Source organism: Strongylocentrotus purpuratus, unplaced genomic scaffold, assembly GCF_000002235.5.
Source record: "Strongylocentrotus purpuratus isolate Spur 01 unplaced genomic scaffold, Spur_5.0 spur5_scaffold_21, whole genome shotgun sequence".
NCBI classification, from domain to species: Eukaryota; Metazoa; Echinodermata; class Echinoidea; order Camarodonta; family Strongylocentrotidae; genus Strongylocentrotus; species Strongylocentrotus purpuratus.
The window spans coordinates 44,968,444-44,974,946 of NW_022145607.1; the positions used below are offsets into that span (position 1 = coordinate 44,968,444).

The 6,503-nt window shown below is 40.5% G+C and overlaps 1 long non-coding RNA gene across 1 annotated transcript; it reads left to right on the plus strand.

Annotated features, from left to right (window-relative positions):
* The first annotated feature begins 991 nt into the window (after nucleotides 1–991).
* LOC115928120 lies at nucleotides 992–4,176 on the plus strand. Its single transcript, XR_004065897.1, has 2 exons — nucleotides 992–1,801; nucleotides 3,726–4,176. It is a non-coding gene; the product is annotated as an uncharacterized LOC115928120 (long non-coding RNA).
* Nucleotides 4,177–6,503: the final 2,327 nt, after the last annotated feature.

Below are 6,503 nucleotides of genomic sequence, written 5' to 3' on the forward strand. Positions count from 1 at the left end.
AAAAAGAACATTCAGCAAATTGGGGCGAATGTTAGTCGGTATGGGACTCACTCTTTCCGAATTGGGGCAGCTACCACAGCTGCTTTGAATGGTGTGCCACCAGAACAAATTAGGAAGATGGGTAGGTGGCGCAGTGAAGTTTATTTGCGCTATATAAGATAAGTTACAGTTACTCCATACTAAGTACTAGGGAGTTATTACAATTATGAAAATAAAGCTCACAAGAAAATTTTATATGTTCTTCCCAAATATATGAACATGTTACTTTCGGGAGTTTAACTATTTTATTTCAGGACGAGTACGCAACCGAGTCTGGATAGTGGGGGACAGTATCGTAAGAAGGGCCAAAGAGCGAGCCACTGCACAGAACCGCCTGCACTTGGGAGCAGAGAAGGGTGCAGTACAGTGGCATGGTCAAGGAGGTGCTACTCTCCATGACTTCCCCCGAATGGTCACAAATAGGCTGAATTACAACGCCCCACCTGCACTGGCGATCGTTCACCTGGGAACAAACGACTTGGGTCAGAGAGATGCATGCCGTTGCAGAATCGCAATCGATACAGCAATTCAAACTCTACGAGCAAGAATGCCAGGAACCCACATAGCCTGGTCTGGTATTCTTCCAAGATTGTTTTACTACGGTAGCAGACCAGGCCCAACATCACAAGAGACAATGGATGGTGTGCGGAAGTCACTTAACAAATTCGCAAAGAGGAGAATCTCCCAGATGGTGAACACATCAATGATAGTGCACAACATAGATACCAAAGAGCACAATCTGTTCCATAGGGATGGAATTCATCTCTCAGATGTGGGCTCGGACATGCTCATCGATAAATTCGAATCTGCAGCCAAGGACACTGGCCTTCTCTGAACAGATTCAGCCTAATGTCAATAGTATTCTATGTAAACCTAAAGTGAGCGACAAAAGTCAATTAGTTGAATTGAGTTATATTTGGGTTATTCCATGAGGTTGGGTGTGAAAATATAAGAGATGATAGCCAGGTAACGGGAGGCATGAGAAATACTATTACACACTGAAAAGTAATTCAGTCGTGGAAGATTCTGATACATTGAATATATAACTCTGTACTGTCAAGTCATGCTTGTTTCAATAAGTAATCTATAAAAGATATATACTGTGACACAAATTTGTTTACCTATGGGGATAAGGCAGTCAGTGCGCATGTAAAAGGGTGATGTATGATTCGTCAATGTAAATGTATTTGGCTTTGTTCATCTTATGAGGTGGAAATGTTTTGATTCTGAATCTGGAAAATCTGAAGTCACATGGCATTACATTATAATTGTCTAGTGATAAGGGAGCCTGAGTCTGCTGGCAAGGACTGGAGTCAGTAAGACTTGGTCGCACTAAATGTTTCAGGAACCAGTGGGCCATAGGGGAATTTTCCCGACTACGAAATGTAGCTAGCTCGACGGATCTTTAAGTCCGATCACAATAGCCGGTTTTGCCCCTATCTTTCCTCGCGCAGCAGGAGTAGCTCCAAACAGTTTAGAATGCAAATGCATTAACACCTCAACATGAAATGTATAGTTACCCAACTTTAATGCATGACACAAGTGTAGAAGTGAACGGCAATGAGCATAGTTCACATGATGACATCATGAGTGTATGGTTAAATAGGTCAGGATGAATACCTACAGCAACCGGGGGAGAAAGTAGGAGATCTCAAGAGATCTGTATAGAAGCTGAATCTAGTTTTAAAAAAACAAACAATAATAATAAATTAATTAATTAATCACAAAAAAAAAAAAAAAAAAAAAAAGGTATTGGGTGGAGGTTTGAATTTTATATAATGTAATTTGAACACGCGGGACTGCCAATATCTTTGGCCAAGCAGGCCGGGATACGCGTCCGCGTTTAGGAGTGATGAGGGGGACAGGAACCCCAAGAAGAGGGGGATATCAGCGGGAGTTACTATCCTGCTGGTGGATCACGTTCAGAGCCCCATGAATTGGGGGGCTACCGGGAGGAGCTACTATCCTTTCTGGTGATCACGTGACCAGAGATCCTCAGGATTATTCTGACAAATTAATTCTCACAGTTTGATATTGCAGATAGGATTATATTACATGTATTTTGGTTTTGAGTTTCGCAGAATTATGTTCCTGAGTTTTCATGTTCGTACATAGCAATTTGCATCATGTATGTGTATTGGTATTACAGGCAGACATTGCCTATTTTAAATGTTAACGCCTTGAAGCGGAAATAAATGTCGAGCAATTGCAATTCATGTTCGTACAGTTGCTTTCTTCACAAAATAATGTGATCAGCATAAACTGATCAGCACATTTTGGGAGAAGCAAGAGTTCGAATCAGGTCAACAAACTTTGGGGTCAGAAGTATCAAAACATGCGCGTAAAGATCCGACTCATGTGGTGTGCATGTGAACATTTTCTAGTGCGGAAATAATTTGGCAAAGTTATGCGTGCAAAATGAGCGCGCTTTGAATAGCCATTCTCGCTACATTTTCCGTTCAAGGCAGTCGATTGTTTCCCCCCCACCCATTCCCAAGTGACTATTTAGGGTTCACACGTTACGAGGTTGTGTAACAACGAATGAGGAATAGTTAGTGGGAGTTTGTACTCAGACATGTTTGTAACAGTTAAAGACAATGATGTATTATTGTTGTTAAGGGGACATGTTCTATGCACACATTCTGCTCCAAGGCCAAAGATTGGGGAGCGAGGTAGTTGCAAATTCTTGTACATTAAGGTGGATTTAATTGGGCATGTCTGAAAATAGGAAATAGTCATAACCTTCTCCATAAGTTGGTACATAGTTCAAGCCTTAGTCCCGAGTCAAGAACCACAAAGGATTTAAGCTGGAGTTATGTTGGAGTGATATATATCAGGGCAGAGGTCACAGTGGTTATGTTGCCTGCACTGGCTATAGCCTGCCTTAAGGTTAGGTGGTTAGGAGGAAGGTATGGGGCAGGTACTTTGGCACAGGAATAGTATTAACATTACAAGGTGGCAAAGTTCAGATATGGAGATACTGGGCGTGGAGGTTATGCAGCATAATATTATTGTGTATTGTTTAGCTTTGATCATGCAGTTAGTTGGAGGGCCGGGCAGGAAGTGCCCAGGGTAGGATGTATGTGTATTTAGCACTATGTTAGTGTAAACACTTTGAGTAAGGTTCTGGTGGTCTTGAAGTCTTAAACTGAGTCTATTACATTTTATTAGTGACACCCTGTTAAGGTTGGGAGGTTGGGCTGCACGGGGAGTTAATCCTGTTCACAGGTCATTGCCACACATCGTTTTAAGGTTGGGAGGTTGGGCTGCACGGTCAGTTAAATCTTGTAGTTATCTACAGGACTTTTTCACATGATTTACGGATGGGAGGTTGGGCTGCATGGACAGTTAAATCCTGTATTTATCTACAGGTCATTTTCACATGATTTACGGATGGGAGGTTGGGCTGCATGGAGAACCAAATCCTGTGTTTAATTACAGGCCATTATCACATGTCTTACGGTTGGGAGGCTGGGCCGCACGGAGATTTTAATCCTGTGTGTTCAAGTTACAGGTCATTGTGACGTGTTGTTTTTGGTTGGGAGGTTGGGGTGATTGGAGAGATCAATCACGAGTATACATGTAATTATCGTTATATGTATGTTTTTGTAGATGTGTTCAAGGTTAGAGAATACATATTCATTCAGAGAACAAGGATGGTAGTTTAAGTTAGTTACGGTATAGAGGTTTGAATTTTATATAATGTAATTTGAACACGCGGGACTGCCAATATCTTTGGCCAAGCAGGCCGGGATACGCGTCCGCGTTTTAGGAGTGATGAGGGGGACAGGAACCCCAAGAAGAGGGGGATATCAGCGGGAGTTACTATCCTGCTGGTGGATCACGTTCAGAGCCCCATGAATTGGGGGGCTACCGGGGAGGAGCTACTATCCTTTCTGGTGATCACGTGACCAGAGATCCTCAGGATTATTCTGACAAATTAATTCTCACAGTTGATATTGCAGATAGGATTATATTACATGTATTTTGGTTTTGAGTTTCGCAGAATTATGTTCCTGAGTTTTCATGTTCGTACATAGCAATTTGCATCATGTATGTGTATTGGTATTACAGGCAGACATTGCCTATTTTAAATGTTAACGCCTTGAAGCGGAAATAAATGTCGAGCAATTGCAATTCATGTTCGTACAGTTGCTTTCTTCACAAAATGGGAAATCAGCAACGATTGTATTAACCCCACCCCCTTCTATATACTAGACGTTTTATGCACCAAACGTTTAGGTTTGTTCTGGACATGGTTGATATGCGCTCAAATAAGACCTTTTCATTGTCAGCTGCTAGAATTTTTGCACCCGTATTGGATGAGGTATATAATAATCTACATTTCATGTGATTTTCAGCAAAATTAAGGCAAATGGGAAATAGCGGCGACTGTATTAAAGCCCGAAACCCCCTCACCGATATACTCTACATGTAATGCGCTATACGTTTAGGTTTGTTCTGCCACATTGATTGATATGCGCTCAAATAAGACCTTTTAATGTCGGTTTCTAGAATTGTTGCACCCCGTATTCGATGAGGTATATAATAATCGGACATTTCATGTGAGTTTCAGCACATTTAAAGCAAATAGGAAATCAGCAACAATTGTATTAACCCCAACCCCTTCTATTTACTCTAGAAGTTATATGCGCCAAACGTTTAAGACTGTCTGGACATTGGTTGATATGCGCTTAAATAAGACCTTTTTTATGTCGGCTGCTAGTATTTTTGCACCCCGTATTCGATGAGGTATATAATAATCTACATTTCATGTGATTTTCAGCACGTTTAAGGCAAATGGAAAATCAGCAACGAATGTATTAACCCCATCCCCTTTTATATACTCTAGACGTTATATGCACCAAACGTTAGGTTTGTTCTGGACATGGTTGATATGCGCTCAAATAAGACCTTTTTATTGTCAGCTGCTAGAATTTTTGCACCCCGTATTGGATGAGTTATATAATAATCTACATTTCATGTGATTTTCAGCAAAATTAAGGCAAATGGGGAAATAGCGGCGACTGTATTAAAGCCCGAAACCCCCTCACCGATATACTCTACATGTTATGCGCATACCTTAGGTTTGTTCTGCCACATTGATTGATATGCGCTCAAATAAGACCTTTTTAATGTCAGTTTCTAGTATTTTTGCAACCCGTATTCGATGAGGTTATACATAATCTACATTTCATGTGAGTTTCAGCACATTTAAAGCAAATGGGAAATCAGCAACGATTGTATTAACCCCCACCCCCTTCTATATACTCTAGACGTTATATGCACCAAAACGTTTAGGTTGTTATGGACATTGGTTGATATGCGCTCAAATAAGACCTTTTATTGTCAGCTGCTAGAATTTTTGCACCCTGTATTGGATGAGGTATATAATAATCTACATTTCATGTAATTTCAGCAAAATTAAGGCAAAATGGGAAATAGCGGCGACTGTATTAAAGCCCGAAACCCCCTCACTGATATACTCTACATGTTATGGCGCTATACCTTTAGGTTTGTTCTGCCACATTGATGATATGCGCTCAAATAAGACCTTTTATTGTCAGTTGCTAGAATTTTTGCACCCTGTATTGACATGAGGTATATGATAATCTACATTTCATGTGATTTTCAGCAAATTAAGGCAAATGGGAAATAGCGGCGACTGTATTAAAGCCCGAAACCCCCTCACCGATATACTCTACATGTTATGCGCTATACGTTTAGTTTGTTCTGCCACATTGATTGATATGCGCTTAAATAAGACCTTTTTAATGTCGGCTGCTAGAATTTTTGCACCCTGTATTCGATGAGGTATATATAATCTACATTTCATGTGAGTTTCAGCACATTTCAAACAAATGGGAAATCAGCAACGATTGTATTAACCCCACCCCCTTCTATATACTCTAGACGTTATATGCACCAAACGTTTAGGTTTGTTCTGGACATTGGTTGATATGCGCTCAAATAAGACCTTTTCAGTGTCAGCTGCTAGAATTTTTGCACCCCGTATTGGATGAGGTATATAATAATCTACATTTCATGTGATTTTCAGCAAATTAAGGCAAATGGGGAAATAGCGGCGACTGTATTAAAGCCCGCGAAACCCCCCACCGATATACTATACAATAATGCGCTATACGGTTAGGTTTGTTCTGCCACATTGATTGATATGCGCTCAAATAAGACCTTTTAATGTCGGTTTCTAGAATTGTTGCACCCCGTATTCGATGAGGTATATAATAATCGACATTTCATGTGAGTTTCAGCAAATTTAAAGCAAATAGGAAACAGCAACAATTGTATAACCCAAACCCCTTATATATACTCTAGACGTTATATGCGCCAAACGTTTAAGACTGTTCATGGACATTGGTTGATATGCGCTTAAATAAGACCCTTTTTATGTCGGCTGCTAGTATTTTTGCACCCCGTATTCGATGAGGTATATAATAATCTAC